At 43.7% G+C, this 15,260-nt stretch overlaps 1 protein-coding gene across 5 annotated transcripts in view; it reads right to left on the reverse strand.

The window, feature by feature from the left end:
- Positions 1-14,760, reverse strand: part of SLC25A51 (solute carrier family 25 member 51) — a 21,832-nt gene extending 7,072 nt beyond the window's left edge. The window contains exons 1-3 of one of the 5 annotated variants that reach the window (XM_043891481.1): positions 11,817-11,925; positions 8,730-8,877; positions 7,922-8,046 (exon numbers count right to left, since the gene is read on the reverse strand). The gene's annotated coding sequence lies outside the window, so the exon portion shown is untranslated. Of the gene's footprint in view, positions 1-7,921; positions 8,047-8,729; positions 8,878-11,236; positions 11,787-11,816; positions 11,953-14,637 lie in introns of those variants that run through there. The other 4 variants (XM_043891482.1, XM_043891483.1, XM_043891479.1 and 1 more) reach the window with 4 other exon arrangements.
- Positions 14,761-15,260: the final 500 nt, after the last annotated feature.

Raw genomic sequence — 15,260 nt, forward strand, 5'->3', positions numbered from 1 at the left:
GAATTTTTAATGGTGTTAATGAACTGTTGGATAGCAGTGAGTCCTTTTTTGGATAAAGTATCACAGAAAAAAATAAAAAAATAAGGGAGAATACTTTTATTGACATGGCACAATCACATTTTTATTAATATATTTAGATAACAAATAGAAAAGCCAAAATTAGTTTTATATTTTCTGATTTCATAATAATGCTATATTTTCCTTTTCTGTATTTTTCAAGTTGAATTAGTTGGAGACAGTGATAAATCTAAAGGTCTAATCAGGACAAAAGGCCAACAGTGACAGAGGGACGTGACAAAGTTCCCAAGTGACCAAAGGCAAGCTGCCGCCCTCCCTGAGGCTGCTTCCACACGTACAAGCAGCCGAGGCTACCCACCCTCACGCTGGGGCAGGAGTCAGCTGCCGAGGGCAGCTGCCAGGACCCGTGCGTGCTGGGGACACAGCGAGCTCTGAACTGGGTTCTTCTGTTTGCTTCACTCAGACTCGCGTGGTAACATCATCAAGATGTTGTTTTCATTTACTTCTGTGAGGAATGTCTTCTTTGCCTGCTTTTACACTGGTCTCCTCAGTCTACTAAGAGATTTTAATTCAACCCCTTTATTCAACTCCTGTAATGTTCAGAGGTTAGGGATAAACGACCTTGGCCTCAGGGGAGATATGACATGCAGATGACTGGATCACAGTGTGATAAATGCACAGGAACGCGTGCGAGGTATAAGCTGTCTGGAGGGAAAGACAGGGTGGGCTGGGACTCCCGGGCAGGGCTCTGAAGGTGAACAGGACCCTGGTTGTACCTAAGGGTGAAGCACATTTTGGCCAAAGGCAGCACAGGCTACGACGGAGGCCCCGTATCAAGGAGCAGCAGCATCACATTCCCGAGGAGTGTGTCTGGCTGGAGCTCACTGTGGAGGGAGACGGATGAGTGGCAGTCTGACACAAAAGCTGGCTAGGACCTGCATCACCAGAGACCTCGTGACGATCCCAAGGCCCTCTGATGCTATGATGTTTTGTTTTTTCCCTTTCTCGTGTGAAGCCAATAGAAACAAACTATTTTCCTTAGGCATGTTATACCAAGATCTGTGTGCCCTTTTCCCAGAAGACAGACTATATTAAGTAGAAAATGTAACACCTATATACTCTAGCCCAATGGCTGTTTGCAGTTGGAGCTGGCTTGCTATCACATTTCTATTAGAAAAGATAAACATGCCCTCAGTTGAGAAGAATTATGCCTGGAAACCACTGCAGCCCCAGTGGACTGTAGCCCGCCAGGCTCCTCTGTCCATGGAATTCTCAGGCAAGGATACTGCAGTAGGCTGCCCTGCCCTTCTCCAAGGAAAGCCTGCCCCAAAGGAGGTAATAACAGGAGTCAGGAACTCCCCTCTCTGCAGCCACCTGGTCACACCTGCAAAATGAGACAGCGCCAGGGCCCTGACCCTCCCTGTCCACTCCCAGCACCAGAGAAGCCGCACCACCCCTGGACACCAGAACACTGTGTCCACCTGGACAAACGTCACCTCTGGCAGAGGCTGGAGGACTGGGACTCACCTCTAAATGCGGCTTAGTCCTATCACGATGGGGAAAAAAGGGACGGTAAAAACAATGGGTGCTGAGGGGGTTGGGAGAGGGATGCAGCACCAGTTTAGGATCAGCAGATGCGAAGCTATTACACAGAGAATGGATAACAAGGTCCTAGCATACAGCACAGGAAATTATGTTCAATATCCCGGGATAAGCCACGATGGAAAGAATACGAAAGAGAATGTATATATACATGTATAGATAATGGAATCACTTCGCTGTAGAGTACAAAATAACACTGTAAATCAACCATGCTTCAATAAACTAAAAAAACCACACATTTAAAAAAGATGTGAATTTCTCAAGAGAAAAATAAAAGTGTAATTAATGAAATACACATGTCCTCTCCTCCAAGCTCACTGCCCTATCCCAGGTCCTCTTCATCTCCTGCCTGACCACTGACAAACCCTCTTTACTAGTCAGTCTGACTCTAATCACACACTCCATCCCATCCCCACCAACCTCTCCATCATTAAAAAACCTGGTAACAGCAGCAGATACCCCAGTGTTTTGAATGGTCATATAGTAGTTTATCCAGAGAAGGCAATTGCACCCCACTCCAGTCCTCTTGCCTGGAAAATCCCATGGATGGAGGAGCCTGGTAGGCTGCAGTCCATGGGGTTGCGAAGAGTTGGACATGACTGAGTGACTTCACTTTCATTTTCACTTTCATGCACTGGAGAAGGAAATGGCAACCCACTCCAGTGTTCTTGCCTGGAGAATCCCAGGGACGGGGTGGCACAGAGTCGGACACGACTGAAGTGACTTGGCAGGCTTAGCAGCACAGTAGTTTATCAAATGGATATATTATATGTAATTTATTCTATCTCTTATTTATGGTCGCTGTTTCTGATTTTTTCCTTTTAAACAATGCCGCAATGGGCAACTTTGTAACTACACCTGGGGAACTCTCACAAATTTACCTGTAGGGTAAAATCTTTAGAATGGACTGCTGGCTCAAACTGCAGTACATTTTAATTTGAAAGCTATGCCAAATTGCCCCCAGAAAGCTTACCTGTGATTTACATTTCCATTAAGTGTATGCGAGTTCCCAGTTTCCCTGCCATTTCTAGCACCACATATTAAACAGTAATTTCTGCCCATCTGATGGGTGAAAAAAAACTTGCCACTGAAATTTCTTGATCAAATTGAGCATTTTTAGTATTTATTGACCATTTGAATTTCTTTTTACTGCAAAATTTCACATTATCCATTTTTCTGAAGGCATTTTGTTTTTTTGTTAATTTGTAAGATTAATTTGTATCTGAAGAAAATCAATCCTAGTACATTAAGTAAGTTGTGGCAAATACTTTCTCCACTTTGTATCATTTTTGTGATACTGAAGTTCCTACTATGGATATGACACCTACTGATTTTGGCCTCTAGGTTTTGTGTGCTCCATAGAAGGCCTTCACTATTCTTGAAGTATAAACACGGATTATAAGTAATCCACACTTCCTTCTGCAACTTCTGTGGTTTTCATTTACCACTTTAAGTTTCCAGGTAAACTTGAGTGTATTTTTGTCATATTCTTCTCCAAAATCTTGGTATTTCATAGAAGTGACTTTATAAATTTAAATAACTCACTTTCTCTAAATTGAACCTTAAAAAAAAAACTGTCCCTTACCAGGATGTGCTTTCTTCCTATTTACTTTTTAGAAACTTTAGCGGCATTTAAAATTTTGTTCACGGATCTTGAAATTTCTCATGACCAGGTATTTTACCTTTTTAGTCCCTATTATGAAAGAGTTATTTTCTTCCAATTAATTTTCTGCTCTTTGTCTGAGTATTTTGAAACAGTTACCAGTTTCTGTGTATTAAGGTTAAAGGTGGCCAACAGCCTCTATTTCTCAGGTTTTTTTGGTCGATCTGTTTGTTTCCACTACATAAAATATCAAATAACTTTGCCTTCTCCTTTATAGTATGTATCTTTCTTATCGGATTGGCACGTACTTGCTGAACAAAACTGAACTATGGTAATAGTAAACATCGTAATACTCTGACATTTGTGGGAACTCCGGTATGTGAAGCATGACGCTGGCTTTTGGTTTGAGGAACATGAAGTTCTTATCATCTGACTGTTTATAACCCAAGTCCTAGCAATTTCAAGTTTATGTGGGGAAACAAGTCATCATGATACAAAAATATTCACTGATCAACTGGACCATATAAAATTTGTTCCCACTCAAGCAATCTGTTTACCATCTCTCCCTGCCCATCTTTAAGACTGGGCTGCCAACATGAGGTGATAATGTCTTCCCAGAGCTATTACACAATTTTACCTGACAAATTACACTGTAACCCCCAACACTTCATTCTGCATACACCTACAATGATAATTTAAGCCCCTGCCCCCTGCCATTTACTAGGAAATTTGTTTCCCATTAAAAACGGATTCCATTTTTCTAGCACTCCGTTCAGTTGTTCAGTCATGTTACTCCTTGCAACCCCATGGACCGCAGCATACCAGGCCTCCCTGTCCATCACCAACTCCTGGAGCCTACTCAAACTCATGTCCATCATGTTGGTGATGCCATCCAACCATCTCATCCTCTGCCATTCCCTTCTCCTCCTGCCTTCAGTCTTTCCCAGTATCAGGGTCTTTTCTGATCAGTGGGTTCTTCGCATCAGGTGGCCAAAGTATTGGAGTTTCAGCTCCAGCATCAGTCCTTCCAAGGAATATTCAGGACTGATTTCCCTTAGGATGGACTGGTTGGATCTCCCTGCAGTCCAAAGGACTCTCAACACATGTAAATCCATGGCTGATTCATGTCAATGTAGGGCAAAAACCACTACAATATTGTAAAGTAATTAGCCTCCAACTAATAAATAGGAAAAAAAAAAGTGAATCTTTTCCAACACCTCAGTTCAAAAGCATCAATTCTTCTGTGCTCAGCTTTCTTTATAGTCCAACTCTCACATCCATACATGACCACTGGAAAAACCATAGCTTTGACTAGACAGACCTCTGTTGGTAAGGTAATGTCTCTGCTTTTTAATACACGATTGGAAAAGACCCTGATGCTGGGAGGAATTGGGGGCAGGAGGAGAAGGGGATGACAGGATAAGATGGCTAGATGGCATCACCGACTTGATGGACATGAGTTTGAGTAAACTCCGGGAGTTGGTGATGGACAGGGAGGCCTGGCGTGCTGCGATTCCTGGGGTCGAAAAGAGTTAGACACAACTGAGTGTCTAACTCAGTCAGAACTGGCTGACTGAATCAGGTTGGTCATAACTTTTCTTCCAAGGAGCAAGTGTCTTTTAATTTCATGGCTGCAGTCACCACCTGCAGTGATTTTGGAGTCCCCCAAAATAAAGTCTGTCACTGTTTCCATTGTTTCCCCATCTATTTGCCATGAAGTGATGGGACTGGATGCCACGATCTTAGTTTTCTGAATTTTGAGTTTTAAGCCAACTTTTTTACTCTCCTCTTCACTTTCATCAAGAGGCTCATTAGTTCTTCTTTGCTTTCTTCCATAAGGGTGGTGTCATCTGCATATCTGAGGTTATTGATATTTCTCCCACCAATCTTGATTCCAGCCTGTGCTTCATCCAGCCCAGCATTTCGCATGGTGTACTCTGCATGTAAGTTAAATAAGCAGGATGACAATATCCAGCCTTGACGTACTCCTTTTCCTATTTGGAACCAGTCTGTTGTTCCATATGCAGTTCTGTTGCTTCTTGACCTGTATACAGATTTTTCAAGAGGCAGGTCAGGTGGTCTGGTATTCCCATTTCTGGAAGAATTTTCCACAGTTTGTAGTGATCCACACAGTCAAAGGCTTTGGCGCAGTCAATAAAGCAAAAGGAGATGTTTTTCTGGAACTCTCTCTGTTCTGATGATCCAGCAGATGTTGGTGATTTGATCTCTGGTTCCTCTGCCTTTTCTAAATCCAGCTTGAACATCTGGAAGTTCACAGTTCACGTATTGCTGAAGCCTGGCTTGGAGAATTTTGAGCATTACTTTACTAGCGTGTGAGATGAGTGCAATTGTGTGGTAGTTTGAACATTCTTTGGCATTGCCTTTCTTAGGGATTGGAATGAAAACTGACCTTTTCCAGTCCTGTGGCCACTGCTGAGTTTTCCAGATTTGCTGACATATTGAGTGCAGCACTATCACAGCATCATCTTTTAGGATTTGAAATAACTCAACTGGAATTCCATCACCTCCACTAGCTTTTGTTTGTAGTGATGCTTCCTAAGGCCCACTTGACTTCACATTACAGGATGTCTGGCTCTACCATTGTAGTTATCTGGGTCATGAAGATCTTTTTTGTATAGTTCTTCTGTGTATTCTGGCCACCCCTTCTTAATATCTTCTGCTTCTGTTAGGTCCATACCATTTCTGTCCTTTATTGTATTCACCTTTGCATGAAATGTTCCCTTGGTATCTCTTAACTTTCTTGAAGAGATCTCTAGTCTTTCCCATTCTATTGTTTTCCTCTATTTCTTTGCATTGATCGCTGAGGAAGCCTTTCTTATCTCTCCTTGCTATTTGGAATTCTGCAAATAGGGGTATCTTTCCTTTTCTCCTTTGCTTTTCGTTTCTCTCCTTTTCTCAGCTATGTGTAAGGCCTCCTCAGGCAACCATCTTGCCTTTTTGCATTTTTCTTGGGGACAGTCTTGATCACTGCCTCCTGTACAATGTCACGAACCTCCATTCATAGTTCTTCAGGCACTCGATCAGGTCTAATCAATCCCTTGAATATATTTGTCACTTCCACTATATAATGGTAAGGGATTTGATTCAGGTCACACCTGAATGGTCTAGTGGTTTTCCCTACTTTCTTCGATTTAAGTCTGAATTTGGCAATAAGGAGTTCATGATCTAAGCCACAGTCAGCCCCTGGTCTTGCTTTTGCTGACTGTATAGAGCTTCTCCATCTTTGGGCACAAAGGATATAATCAATCTGATTTCTATATTGACCATCTGGTGATGTCCATGTGTAGAGTCTTCTCATGTGTTGTTGGAAGAGGGTGTTTGCTGTGACCAGTGTGTTTTCTTGGCAAAACTCTATTAGCCTTTGCCCTGCTTCATTTTGTACTCCAAGGGCAAATTTGCCTGTTACTCCAGGTAGCTCTTGACTTCCTACTTTTGCATTCCAGTCGCCTATAAAAAAAAGGACATCTTTTTTGGGTGTTAGTTCTAGAAGGTCTTATAGGTCTTCATAGAACCTTTCAACTTCAGCCTCTTCAATATTACTGGTTGGGGTATAGACTTGGATTACTGTGATACTGAATGGTTTACCTTGGAAACGAACAGAGATCATTCTGTTGTTTTTGAGACTGCATCCAAGTACTGCATTTTGGACTCTTTTGTTGACTGTGATGGCTACTCCATTTCTTCTAAGGGATTCTTTTCCACAGTACTAGATATAATGGTCATCTGAGTTAAGTTCACCCATTCCAGTCCATTTTAGTTCACTAATTCCTAAAATGTTGATGTTCACTCTTGCTGTCTCCTGTTTGAGCACTTCCAATTTGCCTTGATTCATGGACCTAACATTCCAGGTTCCTATGCAATATTGCTCTTTACAGCATTGGACCTTGCTTCTATTACCCGTCACATCCACAACTGGGTGTTGTTTTTGTTTTGGCCACTAATAATCAACTAATAAGGGCCTCTTAGTTTTTTCAAACATGAGAAGGGAATACACATTTATTTCTGTTTTACCATCACCTCCACCCTTTTCCACCACCACTACACTAGGAATCCATCTTGAACTCTGGTCAGTTGCTTTCAGGAAGCTACTGAGAGGATCCTATGGACCCTGGAGACAGAGCCAGTTAACATTTAACAGGTACAGATAATTGCCTGGGTTCCTGGGTTCAAATCCTGGTTGAATTATGTATATACTGTGTGACTTTCAACAAGTTACTTCATGTCTCTATGGCTTAGTTTCCTTGTTTATAAAATAAGAATGCTATCTACTTCACAGGCCAGCCAATTAATTGAATAAATACATAGGAAGCACCCAGGAAAGTAATCTACGGCACAACAGATGGCTGGACAAGGATAAAGTACTATTGTTCTTTTCTGATGTGTTTGTTTGGTATACACGTGAGTGCATTGCTTGACAATTTGTCACCCTTGCAATCCTACCTGGCCACAGTGCAATATTCGTTGAATGTACCACTACAGTTGGCTAATATTTTAAAATTTCACATCATTATTGATAACATACTGAGTTTCCGATTTCAGTACTACCTTCATGTAAAGTTCAGATGTCAACGTTCCATTCCCTTTGTAAAAGAATCCTGTCATTTTTCCTTCTTTAAGCTGGTAAACAATTTAAATCTTATCATAATTATCTTTTTCTTGAAAGTTAAAAGAATTCACCTGAAACACCATCTGGGCCCGGTGTTTTGGGGGATGGTAGCTTTTCAAAGACCTTCTCAATTTCTTCCATTGTTACTGGTCTGTTAGGTTCACTTTCCAGAGCCAACTGTGATAACTGGATTTCCCTAGACAGAACAAAAAAAAGTCTGATTTACTTAGTTTTATAAAGCACTTGTTATTTAAAAGAACACTTTTAACCTCGTGTGTCTATATTCCCTTTTTTCTTGAGCAAGGTAGCCAGTTTAACTAATTCACATTTCTCTCATCACAACAAAGAACCAGTTTTTAAATTTACCAATTTTACTATGTTTCAGTTTTCAAAAATTTTGTTTTTCTTCTTCATCATCTTATTTCTCCTGCTCTGGGTTTATTTTCTTCTAATTTCTTGAAGGGAAATTTCTTATTTTATGTATTCTTTGTTTCATAATTTGAGTATTCAAGGCTTTGTATATTTTGCTTTAATTAAAACCTTTACTATTCCTTTTTAAGCCATTCCATGGAGCGTTTTGGTCTAATTGGTGGTTACCTTACCATCTGTATCGTCTCCTGTTCTTCACCACAGTGGCTTTGACTGGGGATGACATGCACCCTTTCCAGAGTCCAGGCCTGTTTAGGGTTCATGCATCACAGCATATCTTTAACTTATGCTCAGGAGAAGAGAATCTTTCTTGTGTAGGAAAGATCCTATATGGATGAACCTTGCTATCTGACAACTACCCTCCAGTCTGAAAAGGTCCAATGACAAAAACACCCTGAGGGTGACCTTCACCAGTGGGAGAACAAAGCAGCCACAAGCAGCCAAGCTCACCAAGTCCACGGCTGAGGGTTTTGACCACAGTGGGACACTGGTCACGCGTGTACATGAGCCTGGAGTATCCAGGCTCCGTAACAGACTCGCCACAGAAAGAAAATCAAACAGAGACTTTTCAAAGTGGCCATCTTTCTGCCTGATCATGCTGAAATACAGAGTGAGAGGGAAAGAAACTGAGATCTTAAAATGAAGCCAGGAATGTTAAAAAGTCCCTGTTCTGTTCTGAACTTTTAGTCCATCCAGGACAAACAGGATTTTCAAGCACAGATACGAGAAGCTGCAGATCTGGTATCTAGTTGGGGCCTCCTTGACCTGCTGACTGCATTATTTTGACTTTTTTTCTGGAAAAGCACTTTTGATAAAAGCTGTATAGACTTCCTCCTTCATACCGAAAGTAATTTATATAGTACTGGCATTGTGCCATGGAGTATTTGAAGACTCAATTTTTAAACTTGTTAACCTGTTTCTGACAGTGCTAACTCCCCTTTCAACAGATGTCTCCCTTAATTCAGGATATGATCTGTATGTATGACAGCTGTCCTTCACACACAACTTTTGTGGGTATGCATAAATCTGACTTTGGGAGAACTAGAAAAAAAAAACACAGTTTTTTAATTTGTTTAAAACAGATCTACTATTACATTTTGTGCTCTTAACGAACTAAAGACATCAACAGCATTTTTAGTTTAAGAAAAATTGTCCTATAGACGCCTGAGAAGTTTGCCAGGGCATAGAGTTTGATAATTATTAATCAATCAGTCTTCTATATCCTTTCTTACCGTTTCAGCTGCCAGACATGAGTTTAAACTCTTACTAGTACTACACTTGTCAATCTAAGATTAACCAACATTTTAAAAACAACTTTATCATAGAAATACTTTATATCCATGTAATGCTTTGCTCTTCTTCAGTTTCAGGAATAACCAATGTTAAAATCAACAAAAACATCCAGATTCATGTATGCTGTTATGCCATAACACAGTGACAGTTTGTAAATGTAAAAAAATTTCATTTTTACATACAAAACACATAACAATTATAAAGTCACAACCTACAAACTGTTCTAACAATATACATCCCTGATAACACAAACCAAAATACTTGTACATCTGAACAACAAAATTTTGTTCATGTTCACTCTTAATTACTGGAATGGTACTTGCATTAGTTTACAAAATTTTGCAAATTAAAGTACTTCAACTAGTTTTGTCATGACTCTTTGGGTCTGCTATTAAACAAACAGAAAACTGGTTAATATAAGCCAGTCAGTCATTTCTTGACTACTGTACTAAATTATTTTAAGAAATCTAAAGAACATATGTACATTTAGGGTTTCAGATTTTTAAAAAATAAGCCTGGACTTAGGAAAAGGAACATAATTAAATCTTTCCAGACTTCACAGATTTACAGCTTTCTCCCTCATTTCATCCTACACAACAGGATAGTGTGAAGAGGTTTTCAATTCAGCAACAGAAGGAAGGCTACTGTGCAGGATATTCTTCTGTAGCAAAATTTAAAATTTTGCATGTTTATCTAGAGTGTGAACATGACTAAATTTCTTTGCTAAACTGATCTATATATTTAAATGTTTTAACATGGATACTAATTCTTTGCAATTTATTGCAAAACTTATTTGCCATAAGTTTACATTTGCTTGCTACCTAAAACACTCAACTTATGTCAACATTAGGAAACAAAGTTAATTAAGCTGACTTTTATTAAACTCCAAGTGTCAATCAAACTTCTGTGGCAGAAGAAAACAGTGTAAAGTCTAAATGCTCACTGTAATTTACAGCCCACGGGATAAGACCGAGATGTGATCCAGCACAAAGGTCTTTGTGCAAAAACTGGGGAGAAAGCAACTGTAATTCTCAAAGGATGTTGACTCCCGCAAGTCAGCAGGTCTGAGTCAGCATTCAGAGCAAGATTAATCTGGGTTCTAGTCCTAGTTAGGACACTATCTTGCTACTATAAATACAAAGCAATGTCTATAATTTAAAAATTCCACTTCTCTGGGCTAACTTTAATCTACCAAAGGAGAGACCAGATAAATGCACTCTCTCTTAAAAGTAACAGCTTGTGATCTTTCCCTGGGATGCACTCGAGGTGACTCCAGATCCAAAGCGCCTAACCTGTGCTCTGACACCACTAGCGGGCCCAACCAGTCCTGACACCTTTTGATTTTATGGAATTCTTTCAAAACAAGGGCACTACAGAGTTACTTTACGGGCTTCTGTTTCACTGCTTGCAGGTGGGGATTAAGACCAGGTGTGTACAGCTGTAAGGGGCAAAAAAAAAGCGTAAATAAAGCTGAGACATCGACACGCTCCACCTAGATAAGCTTAGTAATTGGTACAGAGATTTTCAATTAACAATGCCCACCGCCACTTCCCCACCATCACCAAAAAAAAAAAAAAACCAGTCTAGTACAACGGAGTTTCTCGCAACGCGAAGCAACATGGTGTCGCAGAACAAGCATTGTTTGGCCGGGTAGCTGAACTTACCGCTCCCCTGGCGTCCATTTCCCCGGCCTGTGGTTAAGGGGGAGGGGAGGGGAGGGGAGTGGACAGGATCGTCCAGGCCTCTCCAGTCCCTGACATTCAACGGAACCAGAGGTCCTGGAATCCCAGGCCCCGAGATGGCAGGAGCCCTTCAGCGGTCCCAGCGCCGCTCTCCCAGGACTCAGGCAAAGCCCGGCCCCTCCCCGCCCAGCTATCAGGGCTCGCCGGGAGGCACCTCCCCGCCCGGGGCGCGCCCAAACGAACGCACAGCCTCCTCTGCCGAAAAGGCTCTTCCCAGCAGCCAGACGGCGCCCTCGGCCCGGAAAAGCCCGGTGGCGGGCGGCAGAGCAGGGAGCCTAGAGCTGGCCCCGGCGACTGCGGACCCCACCCGGGATGGCGCGCGCGGGAACAGCGGGGCGCACCGAGGGGAGGCAGTGCGCGCGCGCGGACGGGGGTGGGCGCCCAGCAACCGCGCCAGAGGGCCGGACAGACGGCCTCCTCAGAGCCGCCTTCGTGCTTCCACTCACTCCATGCGGAGGCCGGGGACACCCCGTGCTTTCCTTTCGCCTGCCTCCCCACTCACCCATCGCCGCGGGCGCCCGGCTTCCACGCCCGGCAGCGGCCCGCCCGCAGGTTGGTGAGCCTGCGAGCCGGCGCAGGCGCAGACCTTGACCGACCCAGCGCTCTGGGCGGGGCGTGACGCGTGGGCGGGGCGTGACGCGGTGGGCGGGGCGTGAAGCGTCCGGCGCCGCCGAGCCCGGTCACGTGAGGGAGACGCTGACGCACCACCTCTCCGTAATCCCGCGGAAGGTCAGGTGAGGCCGGCTAACTCCTGGCCTCGGTTCGCCGCCGCAGGGCAGGTGTAGGGTCACCCATCACACCTGTCGTCAGGCTGTGGGGTTCCGCTTGCTGGACTAGCGTGCCCTTGGTGTACGGTGGCCCTGCCGCGCCACAAACAGCCAACGCTTTTGCTAGTGCGCAGCCTGTGGGAGGACCCCTGGGAATCGACAGTTGTGGATGCAAGCTTGCACGTGGGCCTAGGCCTGCAAAGTCCCCACCTCGCTACCCTTTGTGTCATTGGTTAGATTTCATCAAACGCTTGGAGTTGCCTTTGGTCAGCTACTGATACTGCAGTTCACAGAACACCTTTAGAGTATACAAATGTGTGTGCTCTAAAATACACAGATTATTTAAAAAGCCCCGTTTCCTTCCATTTCAGACAACTTGCACTTCTTGGACTCCACTGCACTCAGAGTTAGGAGGCCTAGGTCAAGTCATAGGGATCCTTGAGCCCCAGATCTCTGGAAAGGAACGCCTGCCTTACATCTTGGCCTTTGTAAGAATCACTGGGAATAACGATCAGACTCTTTTATCAACTGGAAGGCACACGCATGTGAGGGACCGAAGGAAATGGAAAGGTCAGCCTGGGAGCGAGGTCCTCTGGAGGATCGTCAAATATGTGATGGCGTACCAGGTGGCTCGTTGCTAAAGAATCTGCCTGCCCATGTAGGAGGTGCAAGAGCCCCTGGTGCATCCCCGGGTCGGGAAGATCCCCTGGAGTAGGAAATGAAAACCCACTCCAGTGTTCTTGCCTGGAAAAGTCCATGGACAGAGGAGCCTGGCGGGCTGCAGTCCATGGGGTTGCAAAAAAGAGTCAGACACCACTTACAGCTAAACAACAACGACACGCTCTTGCCTTGGGGTTTGTCCAACGAGCAGCTCCACTGGGTGAAACAAGGTGGGGAGGGGGGGGGCTCTCCCTGTGAACTTCCCCTGAGAGCGCTTTGTAGATACTGACTGCTTGAGCTGGTCTGATGAACTGCTTCTTGTGAGGTGGGAGGCCATGCTACCTAATTTCAGCCAGTGCTCTGCTGAGGTACCTACTGTGTGTCACTGTGTTCTCTTGGGGGAGCTTAGAGTGCAGAGAAGGCTGTAAAAGCCATAACTCTGAAAATTCAGAAGCATGGGGGGCCTTTCCCCTTAAGAGAGAACCAGGGATGGCTTCATAGAGGAGGAAATGTTGAATTGGGCCTTGGAGGATGAATGAGTGAAATTTGGACTAGTGAGGGAAGTCATAGCAGAAGGAGATAAGATTGTAAAGGTCAGGAGGTGGGGTCTGTTATTGCAAACCTTGACAGTTAGATGCAGGCATCTGGCATCTAACTAGTGTGCAGAGATAGATTTCAGGCTCCACGGATAATGACAAGGCCATTCTGTACCTTGGAATCATTAAAATCGGGCAACAGTTGGGGAAAGGCATTTATGCCAGAATTATGTTTGCCCTGTCGTGTGTGAATTCCTATTTGGATGTATTATTCGAAAAATAAATAAATTAGGCAGGCACCCAGTGTGTTCATAGCATAAATAATTCATTTCTGATTAGAATGGAGAGGTTATTCTCCTGTGGTAAAGCCTGAAGAGGAGGCAAAAATGGAAACTAAACACACAGCTGGGTCACAACAGACTCAAAAGAGGGGGGAATCCCCTCAAAAGAGGGCAGTGTCGACAGGAACACTCAGCTCGGGAGCTAAGCCAGTCTTTCTTTTATGCAGTCGGTCACAGCACTGGCCTCTCCCCCACCAGCTCTTAGGTCCTTGTCAGAAACCTCCCAGATCCTTAATTGGCTATTCTTGGGAGTATGAATGTTGGAGGTCAAAAACCTCTATTATCTGATTCAGGATTCATCATAAAGTTATCCTTTCATTTCTCTATCCTCATCCACCCATTGTTGTATTCTTTCTTCAGTCTCTTAAAGTATTCTCTATACCTCCAGCTTCCACAGCATCTGTCAGATAACATCCTCTAACCGAGTTGTTTTTTTTTTTTTCAGGTTGCAAATATTAATCATTTAATGGTTTTCTTTTATTTATTTGGATGGTATTTTATGTTATTTTGTCTGATGGAGAAAGTGAAAGTCGCTCAGTCATGTCCAACTCTTTGCAACCCCATGGACTATACAGTCCATGGAAATTTCCAGGCCAGAATACTGGAGTGGGTAGCCTTTCCCTTCTCCAGGGGATCTTCCCAAACCAGGGATCAAACTCAGGTCTCCCGCATTGCAGGTGGATTCTTTACCAGCTGAGCCACAAGGGAAGCCCAAGAATACTGCCCATCTGATGGAGAAGTCATCTCTTTTTCATATTTTTTTCACTTAAAAATTTTTTAATTGGAGGATAATTGCTTTACATTGTTGTATTGGTTCCTGCCATATATAAATATATAAATATACATATTTATAGCCTGCCTCTTGAGCCTCCTTCCCGCATCCTACTCCACCCTTCTAGGTCATCACAGAGCGTCAGGCTAGGCTCCTTGTGTCTAACCCAGTTTTGATTATCTCACCCCTCAGCTTAAAAACTTCTAAGGGCCCCATCTGGTTTCCGCAACAAATCCAAACTCCTTACCTTGGCTTGTGGGCTCTCGGAGTCCTGCCGCTTTACTATCTGCCCACCTCATCTCTAGCTTCATCCTCTGCTTCAGTGTTGCGCAGTCTCTCAGTGTTGCAAACCCTTGTTTCTTAAACCTTTCTCCCTCTTTCATCATTGACTCTCAGTAGTCAAACATGTTAACCATTTAAGGCCCTCTGCCTTCTCCCTGGAAAAGCATGTCTTATTAACCTGGGCAGACATGGTTGCCCGTGCCCTGCCCATCGCACACAGTTTGGGGCACTTCTAATGTCTGTTTATGTGACAATCATGTGTGAGGGTGGCTCGCTTTTCTACTAGGGCAGAGCTGTCTGACGTTTCTGACCCTCTGACTCAGTGCTTGGCAAAAAGGGTGTTTCCCCAAATGAAATGCTGGTGGAGAGGGTCTGGGTTCTTGGAAAAAGGGCCATGGGAGTGTTGCAGATGAATCTTCGCTTAAGCACCCTCTACTCCCCCTTCAACCTCCCCCTCCCATTAAGATGCTTTCCAGAAATGTGTCCAGTGCACTTATCAGCCCTTTTGTCCACAAAAACAGCTTTATGCAAGCTGTCGTCAGTGGAGCCTTGGCTACCTTGAGAGGCTCTGCCCGGATAAGGTCACCG

The sequence above is a fragment of the Cervus elaphus genome, chromosome 29, assembly GCF_910594005.1.
Source record: "Cervus elaphus chromosome 29, mCerEla1.1, whole genome shotgun sequence".
Classification (NCBI taxonomy): domain Eukaryota; kingdom Metazoa; phylum Chordata; class Mammalia; order Artiodactyla; family Cervidae; genus Cervus; species Cervus elaphus.